Source organism: Felis catus, chromosome C2 (genome assembly GCF_018350175.1).
Source record: "Felis catus isolate Fca126 chromosome C2, F.catus_Fca126_mat1.0, whole genome shotgun sequence".
Taxonomy (NCBI): domain Eukaryota; kingdom Metazoa; phylum Chordata; class Mammalia; order Carnivora; family Felidae; genus Felis; species Felis catus.
The window spans coordinates 53446026-53462159 of NC_058376.1; the positions used below are offsets into that span (position 1 = coordinate 53446026).

The 16134-nt window shown below is 35.0% G+C and overlaps 1 long non-coding RNA gene across 2 annotated transcripts in view; it reads left to right on the forward strand.

Moving 5' to 3' along the window:
* Positions 1-16134, forward strand: part of LOC109503421 — a 60123-nt gene that overhangs the window by 1037 nt on the left and 42952 nt on the right. The window lies entirely within an intron of this gene.

A 16134-nucleotide genomic window follows, 5' to 3' on the forward strand; every position in this document is an offset into this window, starting at 1 on the left:
TTATGTGGAGAGACCAAGAACTACTTAGGCGCTCATCCTGTGAATGAAGAACCTATCTTAGAAGTAGATGCTTCATCCCTAAATAACCCAGCTAAGACGTAGCACCCACCTGAGCTCATCTCTATTTCCTGATCCAAAAACAAGTCAAATAAGATGGTTATTAAAAAAAAAAAAAGAGGTTAGAGTGGGAGAGAGCCAAAGCATAAGAGACTGTTAAAAACTGAGAACAAACTGAGGGTTGATGGGGGGTGGGAAGGAGGAGAGGGTAGGTGATGGGTATTGAGGAGGGCACCTTTTGGGATGAGCACTGGGTGTTGTATGGAAACCAATTTGTCAATAAATTTCATATATTAAAATAAATAAATAAATAAATAAATAAATAAATAAATAAATAAATAAATAAAATACTGTCAGGAATAATTTGTAATTACTGTATAGCAATAGTAATTCCACATGACACTTGGATGATGCTCTATCAGGAAAGCAGAAAGCAAACCTAACAACTCAATTCTAACAACTCAATTACAGTTCAAGTAATGGGATGGATGACCCTTTGGACATTCAGCCATAAAAAGACTATGACTTCCATGTTGGTGTGCCCTCTGACTCTCATTCATTCTCTCTCGGAGAGAAGCCAGCTACCATGTTGAGAGGTTGCCTTGGAAAGAGAAAGGCCAACTGTTATGTCATGATAACACTCAGCCTATGAAATACTCCAAATGGCACAGGAATGAGGCCTGAAGCCAACCATGTAGGAAGCTTGGAAGATCTTTTAAGGCCTGCCAATAGTCACCTCAATGAGCTTGGAAACAGATCCCTACCCCTACCCCTCGACCCTTGTTGAGTCTTGAGACAACTTGCATTTTGGTGGACAGTTTCAATGCAGTCTCTTGAGAGAACCTGAGCCAGAACCACCCAGTTCTTCTGCTTCTAGACTGCTGAACCACAGACTCTATGGATTAATAAATGTTTGTTGCTTCAAGCCACTAAGTGTGGGGTGATTTGTTATGCACCAACAGATAACTACTACAATTCTCTTCTTCGATTTTTGGTTTTCTGTTGAGAGGTTTGTTCTCTAGTCATTTCTCCTTTTACTTTATCTTTTTCTCAGACTGCTTTTAAGATGTTTACCTTTTCCTATTCTAATTATCTGCAGCTCTACTATGATGTGCCAGGTGCAATTTTCTCTGTATTTATCTTACTTGACATTCATATTTAGTCTTGAATTATTGTTCTAATAACTATCTAATGATTTAGAAAATTGCAGTTATGTCTTTCCACATATTCTCTTTATGAAACTCCAATCACATATATGGTAGATCTTCTCACTGTATCCCTAGGTTTATCTTGTTGTTATGTGCTTTTTCTATCATTTTTTTCCCCCACTGTTCTTCTATCTCTATACAGTGTTCTGACCTATCTTCCATTTTATTAGTGATACCTTTAGGTATTTGTGATCTATTGTGAAACCTATCTTTTGCATTCTTAATTTTGGCTACTGTGTTTTTCAGGGCATACATTTCCATTTTATTAATTACTATTCCTTTTCAGAAGTTCTCAATTATATCTTTCTTTGAAAATATTCAGACTACTTATATTAAAGTCAGTGTGTAACACCATTATCTGAAACGTATTCAAGATATTATTTTCCATTACCTGACTCCGTTGTGTGTCTGCTCTAATATCTCTATTTTCCTTTTTTTAAAAAAAGTAAGCTCACTGTCCAGCTTGGGGCTTGAACTCACAACCCCGAAACCAAGAACTGCATGCTCTACCAACTGAGCCAGCCAGGCACCCCCATATTTTCCTTTTAAAAACGCATTTTCTTTTTTTTTTTTTTAATTTTTAATGTTTATTTATATTTGAGAGACAGGGAGAGAGAAAGAAAGAATGAGCAGGGGAGGAGCAGAGATAAAGGGAAACACAGAATGCAAAGCAAGCTCCAGGCTCTGTGCTGTCTTCACACAGAGCCCGATGTGGGGCTTGAACTCAAGAGCTGTGAGATTGTGACCTGAGCCGAAGTCAGACATCTAACTGACTGAGCCACCCAGGTGCCCCTAAAAACAATATTTTCTTTTTTCCCATATGCCTGTTTCTTTTAGGTTTAGTAATATAAATTGTATGTCATTAAGACTAGTATTATGTCTTCTCTTCTTCCAAAGGGATATATGTCTAGAACTAATAACCTTCCATGAGCTTAATCTAATTAATAAGAAGCAATATTTTTTGAAGTGGGACATCATTGCCCTGGAGAACCAGAACATTTATAATACATTCTTACTGCCAGAGTGTGCCCTTCCTGTTGGTATTTATAAGCATTGCTTCCTTGGCAGCCACTCTGTCACTCCTACCCCCATGGAATTATCAGAAGTTCTGCTCAACTTCTCAACTTCTCACTTGCCTTTTGGAATTTTCCAAATACTAAGTTCCTCTTTCTGTTTTTTCTCTTCTTCAATATCTCAGATTCATAATTTTTCAGTGACTTGTTTGCTTTCTGATACCTTCAAGTAGATTTTTAAAATATATTTTGAATAGTTTTTCTATTTGTTCATGGTGGGAGTATTGGTCCACATTTCCTAGTCACCATGCCAGAAATAGATATTCTTTCACACAGACTTTTTGTACCTCTCAAGTGACAGAGAATTCATTTACTTTGTAGGGGAGCTGCTCTTTTGTTTTGGGGGGAAAGATTAAAAGTGTGTTTGTGTGTGTGTGTGTGTGTGTGTGTGTGTATGTGTGTGTGTGTGTGGTTCCAGCAAATCTCTTTTGATAAGGAGATATTCTGTGCATGCATTTGTGCATGCATCTCTATATTTATTTTTATCTCTTGTGTTATATCACCATATTTATTGTAATTTTGTTGAACTAGGTAGAGGCTATGCTGGTATGGAGAGAGAGGACATATGGGAAATCTCTGTATCTTCTCCTAAATTTTGCTTTGAACCTTAAACTGCTCTAAAAATATGAAGCCTTAAAAATAATAATAATAATAATAATAATAATAATAATAATACAAATTTGTTGAACTATATATCTTAACCACATATGGGGAAAAAGAAAGGTGATCCTTCTTTTTAGTATAAAGATAATAGTAGTTAGCTATGATGCAGTAAGAGGTCACCTGTTTTGGGAAAATGGATTTGTGATTATGCTTCTCTGCCCAAATTCAGAACCACAAAAGGTATTAAATCAGAAACACTGGTGGACTGAAGGTAATGGGCTTTTTGAGATGCTGAAAAGCTGAAAGCAGAGGTGTACTATTCACTCAGGGTCACCTTAGCATTATTTTTCTTGTTTGTTTTTCTGGGTGAGGATGTGGTCTTGCTGACACTGAGTATGGTTCAAGCATCAGGAGAGCCTTGAGTTTGAAAATACTCCCTTAAAAAGAACTCCAGCAATTATGTGTAAGCTCTTTCTACATAATGACTAAATCAATAAAGGAATTTTAGACTAAGAAGAAATAGAAACTCTTTGAACCCCCAAAGGTATTCATTATGCCAAATCCTCTGGCCAGTTCTCAACCTCTTATCTTACCAAAGTCTCTGTGATACTGAGTCTGAAAGAAATTGTTTCACATGGCTTTTAATATATCTCATTTTCATGTTTTTCTTATATTGCTCTATTCCTTCTGAGACTCCCTTGCTAGTTTATACTTCTCTGCTACCATGCCTCAAGGTTTGAATTTCAGTTCTCTTTGTTTCTCTATCTGTGCTCTTTTTGGGTAATTTCATTCTCATTCTGTCTCATGGCTTGAAATGTCTAATATAGAACTCCCAAATCTAGTCCAAATCTATCCAAACATTTCCCTTGAACCCCAAATTTATATATCTCACTCATTGATCAATCATGTAAAAAGGACATCTCAAGCATAAATTTTCAAACTAGAATCACGTCTTTACATACATCCCTAGTTCTTGTCCAAGTTACTCTTCCCCAAGTATTCTCCATCATCATGAATGTTTCCATTAGTTACTCAGCTGCTTAGGCTTATGAATCATCCTGACTGTATTTCTGTTTTTGAATATGCCACATTCACTTAATCTGTCTGTCCCACTACTTTGCTTTATCTCCTTATATTTTGATTGAATCTAGCAAACCGTAAACATTCTTGCCACTGTTACTACCATTATTCAACTCTCCGTCATCTTTTTCTTGAGTACAGACTCATTATTGGGCTTCCTGCTTCCACATCTACTGCCATAGTTCAGTCTTCATATGCCTTCTGGATAAACATTTTTTTGGAATGAGTGTTTACAAAAATCAACAATATCTCACACTATTTGTATCCCTCCTATTGCACTGATTCCACACTGGAAGCTGAAAATTTCAGATTCTTTTGTATAAATAGCAAAGCCTTATATGATCTGCCTCCTACCTAACTCTGACATAATCTACTATTGTGTGTGTGTGTGTGTGTGTGTTTCACTAAGTTATAGCTACTCTGACATTAATTTTGAGTCTTAAACAAACAAGGTTTTTCTTGCCTTAAAGTCCTGCTGTTCCCTTTGCATAGAATATTTTACTTGCAGATTTTCACAGGATTGATCTATTTTCATTACTCAGGTCTTATTTCAAATGTAAACTGCTCAACATGCAGTTCATAACCAGGTATTGCTAGGGAAGGAGCCAAAGGGAAAATTCTGAGGTGCTGGACATGGTCCATATCTTGATCTACATGGTAAACATGCAAAAATATGACCAAAAAGTGATAGAGCAATGCCTGTAAGATTAGTGATTTTTACACATACTTCATTAAGAGGTAAAAAAAAGGGGGGGGGAATTAAACTATTCAGAAGTCTCTCACGGTCACCTATTTGAATAGTCTGCCAAAGCCCTACCCACTTGAGTCTCATTACTCAGGTTTATTTCCTTTGTAGAACTTAACACTTCCCAAAATAACCTTATCTATTTAAATATTTTTGTGTTTATTAAATGCCTTCCCCAGATAGAATAAAAGATGTTCAGGACATGCATTTGGCTTTGCTTTTTTTTTTTTTCCAATATTATATTTCTAGGACCTTGAACAGTACCTGGGACATGGAAGGAGCAAAATAAGTGTTTGCTTGAATGAACTAAAGCAGGGGCATAGCATATTTTGTTCATTTTGTCACTTCACAATATACAAATAACATACGGAAGGACACGGCCACCTTGGTTCAGCTCTTAAGAACTGTGGGCACAATCCATTAATTCTCTCTGTTCTTTAAACGAGGGAAAAAATGTTACATGATACATGATGGGAGATCTGCATAATATCACTTTCTTAGAAATTTCTTCTCCTCTTTCTTAGTATCACTGATTGAAATTCTATTCATTTTCTTCTGATAATTTTTCTTTTGAAGTCTCTCACAAGCCCCTACTGTCTCAGACAGATATTATCTCTCTCTCCCTTCAGTCCGTCTCATGAACTTTCTTCCTCCATCCTGTCTGTATTAAAGATACCTGGGTCCTGAATGCTTCCAACTTAACAAAACAACTTCTTGGGAGGAGAAAATGGCCGTGTTTATCTTTTATGTCTCTAGTTCCTCATAGTGCTGTCCACATATTATCTTTCATAAATATTTATTTTAATATAAATAAATATAAATATAATTTATATTTATTTAGGATATTTATTAGGATTAGGAGACAGTAAATAGATCAGTATGAAGAAAAGGGCTTAATTAGTTAAAGAGGTCTTTAGTGCAAAGTCCTCCTGATTTATTTCCTTGTTTATTGTCTCAAGTCTTTTAGCCAATTCCTCTTGTCAGAGCTTACTAAAGCCACAAGCCTGATCATGACTCTACTGCTTAAAATACTTCAGTGGATGAACTCTGCCTTAGAAGCAAGTAGAAGTTTCTTAAAATGTCATACAAGGGTTGGGTTCTGTAGCCTACACATCTTCCTCCCACCACTCACCATTCACACGTAGCCGCAGAATATGACATGCTCACTTTATGCTTATAGAATGTTGCTTATGCAAGGAGCACTGTTATTTCCTTCTATCCATTTGGATCATTCATTTTATCCTTCAAGACATAATTTAAGTGTTACCTCCTCAGGAAAACTCTCCCTGATTTTATCCATTCAACCAGGTGCTCTTATGTTGTGTTGAAACAGTCTTGGGCATAATCCCATCATAAGCCTGCCTACTGTAATTGTTCGATTTTTTTTTATCTGATTAAACCACAGGATTGGGATTCTTCCCTCTGAAAAGGATTCTGGTTTGTTTGCCTCTATATCCCTGATACCCAGTGCTTAGACATTAATTTGGCATCAAAAACCTTTCTGGCAAATAAGCAGGTGAATGAACAAATGAATGGATGGATGGATGGGTAGATATATTGGTGAGTGAGTAATATGCAGTAATAGTTTGGGAAAATAGGTAGGATTCCTTTCTCTTTAAGGAAAAAATTAGTGTATTTTTTTCTTGGGAACTTACTACTACTGTTTCTTATACTGATTTTGACAAATAGGAAGTAATATATCTAGATGATGAAAAAATACTGTGAGGGAGAGTCAAACTAACATGAATGACCTGAGACTAAATAATTAGTTTAGGGGCTCTGGGAGATGAATGTTTAATATACTCAATTGCTTAGTCATTCTTTTTTCATTGTCATTTATCATTGTCATTTTTATATCTGGTAGATATTATAGATGCAAAGAAAAAGAGGAGACATTGTGGCATACTCAATGTCAAAGCATATTTTGAGCTCATGTTACTGTCTCAGCAAAGACATTGTCAAATATTGGGTATTCTGGCTCAGGGATGCTCCCCTAAACAATGAGGTCTCTTCTTTGACATAAGCCAAAATGGAAAGGTATAGCACTGAAAGATATTTGGGGCAATGCCCCTGAAAGCCCTGCCTTCTATGTGCTGGGCTGGCATGACATTATACTAAGGGCATGCCAGAGAATGGAAATATCATAGCTGGCCTATAGCCTAGATGATGACTTATTCATAATAATACTTCAAGGGGAACTTATTTTGCCAGAAATGAAAAGAAACACATGGTAAACCATTTACTAAGTGACCTCTTCTCTTGGAGCTTTGATACCTAGCAGATTTCAGTCAAGAATTCTATTGATGAAACATCTTGAGCATATATTTTGGGATATCAGAAACCAAAGGTTACAGTACAAAATATAATTCAGGGTGAAATTAATATTGTCAAAAATGTATAAAATCTAATAACAATCTAAGTGAGCATTTAAGGCAAGAATAGCAGAGAAATAGTGGCAAGTGTATAAATGTGGTAGAAAATGTAGAGAAAAGAGGAAGATATTTCTAGAAAGAGATATTTGAGAATAATTAGTCACAGGACACAGGATCACAGAACATTGGCAGCCATCAGGAACTGACCTTCAACAATCATAATAGCATGATTCTAATGGTTATCTGTCCCCAAAGACTTGAGGATGGGGTACCATCTAATGGTACAGTACAGAATGTGTTATGTCATCAATATCTCTATTCTATGAGGAAGACATTTTGAGCTCAGTATCCAAGAAAAAGAAAAAGAGTCTCATTGACAAAAATGCTTGAATGATTCATTTGCTGTTCCCTCTCCCATTTCACAAGGAACACTGGATGTAAAAATTCAGGTCAGAGGAAAAGTTTTCATGGTAACTCCTCAGATTAATCAGAAAATTAACCAAAAAGAAACCCAGAATCAAACAGCAGACATCTCATCATGTGACAAGGACAGTATAGGACAGAACTGAATGAATGTATATTGGGCTAAAGCCCTTAGCTACACTAAGAGTTACCACAGGCTCCTTGGTGAAAAAGATCTGAGGAAACTCATAGTTTTTGTATCTGTACAGAAGCTGATTATAATCTTTCTTACAAGTGTAGATCTAGACATCAGTATCAACAAAATCTTTGCCAACTTCACTAAATCTTGCCATAAAAAATAACTGAAAATGTCTTGATATTATATATGTTGTATGTAGTTGTTCTGAAAGCATTGTACATATGTGATAATAGGAATTAAAGTTCTATTTTCCAGTGAAGGCAAAATAGGTGACAGTGCCATGGTAAAGAATAGAAGAGTTAAAATACATAAGAGACACAATGTCTGATTCATATTAAGAGCCATTCTTGCTCCAATGAATATTATATAATTTTGTCTTGAGTCTTCGTTGTATCTCGATGTGACTTATATAACATAGGAATAGCTAAATGCCTTTGTGACTTAATTTATCAAAATATATTTATATGTTGCCTTATTTGAATTATTTCACATATAATGGCTCAAGAAATAATGATCACTGGAGGGAACAGCTGTCACTCTGTTACTCAAAAAAAGACAATATTTATTGTGCTGCTAGTGTGTGTATCATGAGACCTACTGCAAGTAGAAAGAGATCAGCCACCCAGTTCTACTTCTCAAGTTTGTGTAGTAAAAAAGAACGAATTATTAATTCTCATTTTATAGAAAAAAAGAAAAACGGAAGCTCAGGGAAATGATAGTGCTCAATCTCAAATATAATAACAAAACAAACAAACAAAAAGCATCCATGATGAAATTCCCCTGGAAAGTAAAAGGATAAGGGTTTTACTTCAAAGGTAGAAGAAAAATGTGCCTCAGTGAGCCAGGAAAGAAAGATGGAAGAGAGTAGAAAGAGTATAGCGGAAGGAAATAATGACCTTTAGGAGAAATGCATTAAGGGCTAGAAACTGAAATCGCAACATCACCCTCATGTATGGGTCCTATTCTAGTATTTCTTCTCCTGCCTTCATCCCTTTTTCTTATTAAAAAAATAAATAAAGCATATCCTTTTCTAATTCTATCCCTGTCATTTTCCGAAATACTACAAGGTTCAATGAAACTGAACATTGCATGGAGGCAGAAAATAGATCAATTCGTAAGAGGGAAGCAATAGCCCCAGGATCCCTCTCTTGAAAATCTCTTTTATCATTGGGATGGATTTTCTTTATGTCCTCAAAGCCATTCTATGAGGGAAAGCTCCCAGTAACAGTTACGAAAAGACAATATTATCCCAATACTAACTGTGGGTTCATTACTGTACTTTTAGTCCATAATGTTTGAAGCATCAATTATCTCTTTTGTGAGAAAAAAAGTGAATTTATGACCCATGACAGCAAAGACTATCACTTTCCTTTCACAGCCATCTGCACAAATTTATTTCCCTGACTGGATTCTTTAATTGTGCTTCTTAATCAGATCCGTTCAGACCCTTGAATTCTCTCAAGCCCTTGCTCTTTCTCAACCCTGCCCTCCCTTCCCCAACAGGCAATCAATAATCACTACAGTGTGTGCCTTTTCTTCATAAAAACATTAATGCCAAAATCTCCATGCAGGAACTATTGAGTATTATGCTCTGTGGGTGGCCTTTCCTGTTTCTTCTACTCTCCCCAAACATCCTCTTAGCAACTTAGGCTAATTAACTATAGCCTAATGCATAAAACTTCAAAATAAGTTTTACAGAAAAGAATCTTCATAACTGTCCAAAGGAAATTTAGAATTTAATCTTTTCAAACAAACATGCTCTTAATGTTAAATTATAAATCACTTAATAATTATAGAACTTATAATACCAATGCTATTAATAGTTAAAAACCTATTCCTGTAGGTGATTTTTTCTGAATTAATTATATAAAGAAATGAGCTCTAAGGTGGTATATTGGGATATAGAAGGAAAACAGGAGAAATTGTTTCTACCTGCTCTTTTATTTAAAAAAATGTGTTTTTGAACTCATTCTTTTTTTATAATGTTTATTTATTTATTTGGGGGGGGGGTATGGAGAGAGACATGAGTGAGGGTAGGACACAGAGAGAAGGAAAAAGAGAATCCCAAGCAGTCTCCATGCTGTCAGCTCAGAGCCCAGTGCGAGGCTTGATCTCACGAACTGTGAGATCATGAACTGAGCAAAAATCAAGAGTTGGATGCTTAACCGACTGAGCTACCCTGGCGCCCCTCGAACTCATTTTTAATAGGCAGATTGGCACTCATTCCTTCACTTGTTTTATTTGTCACAAGTGATATATGTGTAATTCAGTGGCAAGCATGGGGATAACATTAATGTGGTTAATGTTATAAAAACAAGACCTTTAAGTAGTAAAATTGTTATAAAACTTTGTAGTGTTATCAAGTGCGATCATGAAAATATTTTGTAGTACATAAATTTTCATAAACTAATTCATAGCAAAGACCATAGATTTGTCAAACTTAGTAAAGATAAGTTCATTTTTTTTCCTTTACAAAAAAAGATGAAGCTTTTAAAGTATTTGACCTTTACAATAGCAAGTGGCTATGGGTAGGAATCTATTAATAAATGTACTTCATGTGCCCCTTTAAGGTAAAGGAACATAGTGCTGATGGAAAAATGTTAAACCAAAAGTTTCAAAATTCTTGAAAAGTATTTCAATATTATTTAATGAAAACAAAGAGGCCTTTTGTTACTTTATTTAAATATGATTTAAAATTATCTCTCAAGTAGCATTTACTTCTTTTTATCATTCTTTTAAAAAAATTTTGTCTGTATTTCTAATAAACATGAAAATAACTTTTAAATGTACAGGTAAATAGCATGAGAGTAATTTTTTGATTGATAGGGTTATATAATCATAAAAAAATGTAGTGAAGAAATACGAACAGAAGAAGTCTAAGGCAATGAAGAAACTATAAAACTTATCAACTCTGATTCTCCCTTTGTTCATATATTAATACCTGGACAAATTAATTTGCCTGCCCAATTCCACAATGCTTCTTAAGTGCAGGTTAGTGTAAAACTCAACTGTCTTGACATCTAAGCCTCAATTTCCATTCAGAAAGCAACTCACGAGCATGTATGATGTGGCTCTTCTTCCTTACCTGCCTAATCATGTAATATTCAAGGCATACTGAACTACTTGCAGCATACTCCTGAACTCTCTTTCTACATCTTTGCACCTGCCATTTGGGTTTTTCTTTTCAATTTCATGCCCTTCTCCAGAATTCTTGTTGTTTTTCCAAATTTATCATTCAGAGTCAGCTCAGGCTGAATCCCTTTCAGAACATAAAAAGATCTATGCAACGAAAAAACAAAAAGAAGCTTCAGCAATATTGTCTGAACTCTCATTTTTATAGACAAAGGCCCAAATAAGTGATGTGCCTAACATGACCCAGTAATCTAGTACCATAATCCAGGAATTTTTTCTACTGCTCCTCACAAGTTTCCAACTCTGATAAAATTGGTGACCAATAAAAATTAACTATCTTTTGTCCAGTTACTTATTACCAATGCCTTAGCATTACTTGTATCTAAAATTAATTATAATAAACAGATTAGACTGTTTTCCAATTAAGTACTGGACATTTTAATTTAATGATTTATCAAATATTTCTTACAACATATTTAAAGGGTGATTTATAGCTATATTATTATTTATACAGACACAAATCAAATATATTGAAAGGATATATTTAATAATTCAGGGCAAACCTGAATAAGTACAAGAGATGTTTTATAGGTTAATCAGAGCTTAATTCAATTAAGACAAATCAAGACAAATGTAGAATTGGTTTTCTTATCTATTGAGCAGGTCAGAAGCATTTTTTACTGGATAGGTTTTGCAATAGGGGATTTCAAACTGCAATGTATCTTGGAGAAGATTTGCCAAGATAAGAAAACTTCCAGTTTTGAGTTCCAGGTAGGTAAAAGTGTTTTCCCAATTCTACCTTCACTTGTTCCTTCTTTAACTCTTTAACTTCTTTAAATGACTAGTTGGAGTTTGATCTTCAAAAGGTGTTAGCCAGTACTTTGATTGAAATATAATCTTTGTTTAGGTTTTAATTTGGTGTTTCATTTTGTAGGTAAATATGGTTAAATATGTTAAAATTTTTACTTTTAAAATAATAATAGCTAGATAGCAGTCATAAGATTTTAGCCACATATAATAGGCTATTCTTCGGTGACTTTATATAACTAAACTCAACTGAATTTTACATAACTGAATTAAATTCCTCCTTTTGCTCAATACCTCAAATTTAATCTTAATTATTTATGCAATCAGTTCAGTTTTTGTTTAGATACTTATGTAACTATTCAGTCAATTGTGGATCTTCCTAAATAGTCTACGTTCTTTTTTTTTTTTTTCCCTTCTCTCTGCAGTGATTAAAATTTGATGAGTGGGGTTATGTATTTATGCATTTATGTATTCCCTGCCATTATGGCAAAATTCTTTTCTACCACTGTTTTTCATCTGCATTGGCCTTTACCAAGAGTAACTCATTCTGTTTCATCTCCATGACTTATGCTCCCCTTTACTGCCAAGGTCCATGATCCTCCCATGACCTCTGGTATTTAGGTCTATGCCTCATTGTACATCCACATATCTTTGCTTCTGCTTACTTATTCTTAGGCAATACCACACTCTATAACTAGAGTTATAGGGAACTCTATTTTCATAGTAACTAGGAAAATTTTCATAGTAACTCCAGATGGTAATGAGATGCAAGTGTCCTTCAAATCTGACCCGAGGCCCATTCCTTTTGCCTCTACCCTATGCGTTGTTAGAATAACCACTCAGGATTCAGTCTGGACATGAGGTCCCTCTAAGACAGTCTAATTTCTCCACACTACAGGCTGGGAAGGGAGGCACAAGTACCATCTGTATCAGATCCCACCAAACACATTCTCATATCCACCTTTTGCAAACTGTCCCCAGAGAAGGTGTTAGTTCCTTTCTAAGGGACCAAAGAAACATGAAGACTCTAACTAAACCTCTTCTAGATCTCTCTGTACATCTGCTAGGTTCCACTGTTTTCTCTATTTACCGTAGCAGGAAAATGAGTTCTTATATAATTCTTGCATTTTATTTCTGATGTGATTTAAGTATAATTTTTCCATTCTGAGATCACTTGTCTTTTAACACTATGAAGCCCCAAATCCCTTTGTCTACAAAAATTCTAGTATTTACAATGGAGACTCTCAACTATCCCAAGTCAGCTCATGTTTAAAAAAATATTTTCAGGAATTCAACTGACTTCTTTGCTTTAGTCTGTGTCAACCCTTCCCAGAAGTAATGAATGTCACTGATTGACTGGGAAAATGGCCTCAGGACCACGAGAAAATGTTAGTCTCTACAAGAAAAAAAATAAAACCTCAGTTATTCTCTAAAATATTATTTAATTTATTAAGTTAAGTGAAATCTTAAATTCATTGGCAAATTTAGTATTCTCTTGGCAAGTAAAATATATATTTTTAAGGTAGAGATAGAGTCTACCCAAGTATCTCAATTATTTTCAGAAATAATGATACTGACTTCTATTGACAAACAGTGTTTAGATCTTGTGTTCACACCAAATAAGACAGAATATTTACAATGCTACTAGTGTGAGACCCGGCTAAGCCATTTATAAACCAGCTGAATTCATGGATAAGATCCTTAATATGTCAGGGACATATTCTTATCTGCAGTTTACCAAATTTGGGTAATAATATGCTTGACAGTGTATACAAGTATTCTATTCTTAAAACTTAAATTCTGTTCTATTCTTAAAATAGAACAAATTTTATTACAGCCAAATACTATAACATGAAACTTTCAAAAGTGTACTTATCTTGAGTGATATAAATGCAACTGAATTCTAGTGCAGTCAGTGAAGCCAATAACTTCCCTAATACAATGATTGGATTTGAAATAAAACACAATACTCTAACAGTATAAGTTTCATCTTATGCTTCTGTATTACATCTACATTTTAAGATTTAAATATGAGGTCAGCATGACCAATGCTCTGGGTATGTGGCTTTTCATTTTTAAACAGAGTATAGAATGTTATTGAACAAATCTTTCATTTGTAATACACCACCAATTTATCATTCATTACACACATCCTTTTACAAAACAAAAAAATTGAAAATTGATCTGATATGACTATATTTTCCCATGGATTGACAATTTTACTATAGATATCAAGTTTCTCTCACAGACTCTGATGTATATCTTAATATTGTGTGGCCATCAGTTATGTTGTCTGTCTTGGTGATAAGCAATCTGAATTGGAAATGAGCCAGCATTCTTATCATTAAGAGATTCCTTAATTAGCCTGCAGCTGTGGTCAATACTGGCATTCACATTTTTTTAAAAAGAAACTTGTAAAATTTTCCTTTCAATACTTAACAGAATCAAGATGAGCTCTATAACCCATCTACCTTCCCAAAGTAAAAATGTGGAAACAATCATGGAATATAGTTTTATTGTTTAAATTTGGTTCTTTCATCTCTCAATAATAATTCCCTTCCTTACTAAGTAGTTCTATTACATTTACCACTCATTCGAAAGCTGTGCTTTTGTTCTTGTGAATTGTTTTATCCTCATTATAAGAGAGAAGCACAGCCATTTATAAGAGGCTTCATTATATTATTTTCAGTATGTTGGAAGTGTAAGTGGCATCTTTTGTTCTTTTCCATCTGTAACGCATATGCCATCACTTGTTCATGCCTGGAATGCATTTTCCAAAGTATGACTTTATTAGAGTATATGCTAAGCTTTAAAATAATATCCTAAATAAATACCTACATAAAACTGCCAGTTGTGATTTTCATGAGCTTAATTTTTTGAGAATTTATATCTTTCCACACTAAACCAAAGAAAAATCAAATTAAAATATTAATTGTGTCTCTACAGTGTGTAAGGCGCTCCTCTAATTACTGGAGGAGACATAAAGACGAATACTACTCAGTTTTTGCCCTCAGAAGAGCTCACATGCATTCTAATGGGAAGGACTAACCCAGCACAAAGCAAACAATCAAAACCTCTGCATTTTTAAGTCAAATGAGATAAGTGACTTAACAGATCTGTTTAGGGAAATTTAGTAAAACTGAGGAGAATTAGGAATGGCTTTGTGAAAAGGGTGTCCTCTGAAATGGACTTTGAAAGTAGGTGTGCCAGAGAATGCCAGCTGCTTACCTAAACCAATGTACTCATCTGAGTACACATCTATGCTACAATTCCAGCCTCCCTTACAGTTTGGGTATATGATTGACTTCCAGCTAGTTGAATGGGAACAGAGGGAGTATCATTTTCTCACTTGGCCTATTAGAACATCAAATCCTTAATGTTCTTTCCTCTTCTGCTTAACTGCAATGAAGAAGATCCCCCTCAGTGTGACTTGCAAGACATCTGTGGAGCCACCTCCAATCTCTTAAATGACTGTGAAAGAGGGCAACAGCTTGCCTACTGAATACTGTCACATAAGCAAACAAGCAATTTGTGCTTGAACTATGATCCGTTTGGGGTTGTATTTGTGACAGCAGCTAGCTTATCATAATTACTATAGATTAGTGAGATTCTAGTAAGTGGTGTTAGACCTGGGTCTCGATGGTGTTATTCTGGTAGAGGAAAGAGTATGTCTGAAGACATAAAATGAAACAAACGTGACTTCTATTTATGGTGGCCCAGCAGGCCAATTGGACTGGAGTATAGGTCATAAATAGGAAAATTAAAAGATTCAAAAAGAGGGATTAGGCCAATTGAGAACACTCAGATATACCAAATGCATATTTTCTCCCATTCAAATTCCCATTCATCTGTTGCAATCATAAATGTATGTTTCTATTTTCCCTTTGTCTCTGGAGTACTTGTAATCAAGTGCAGATGTCTCCTTTATAGCCTTGACTAATTTTGACAGTTTTCCTTTTGTATTGCTGTACCCTCTCCTTCCTCTTCCATTTTGACTCATAAAGCTGAGTCCAACCAATATGATCTAGAGAAATACTCATATATGATGATCGTATGAATATCCAGAAGGCTCCCAAATAGAAAAATAAGGTGATAAAAGGAACAGAGCCAAATTCCTTCTTATTTTAATTATCTTCCTTGATTTCCTTTCATTCAATCTCACTCAGAGGTGAGGGTTAAGCTGGATCTATAAGCTGGTTCCAACCCCCTGGTGTCTAGTGGAATTTTATTTTCCCAAAAGTATTCTTGGAGGAGCATATAAGTTTCAACAGTAGTTGCATAAAATACTTCTAAGTGATGCCAGTTGGAAATTATTACTTCTAGTTTCCTTTTAGCACATTATAAGTTTAAATGGTAGGGGCACGTTGGTGGTTGAGCATTTGACTTCGGCTCAGGCCATGATCTCTTGGTTTGTGAGTTCAAGCTCCACATTGGGCTCACTGCTGTCTGCACAGAG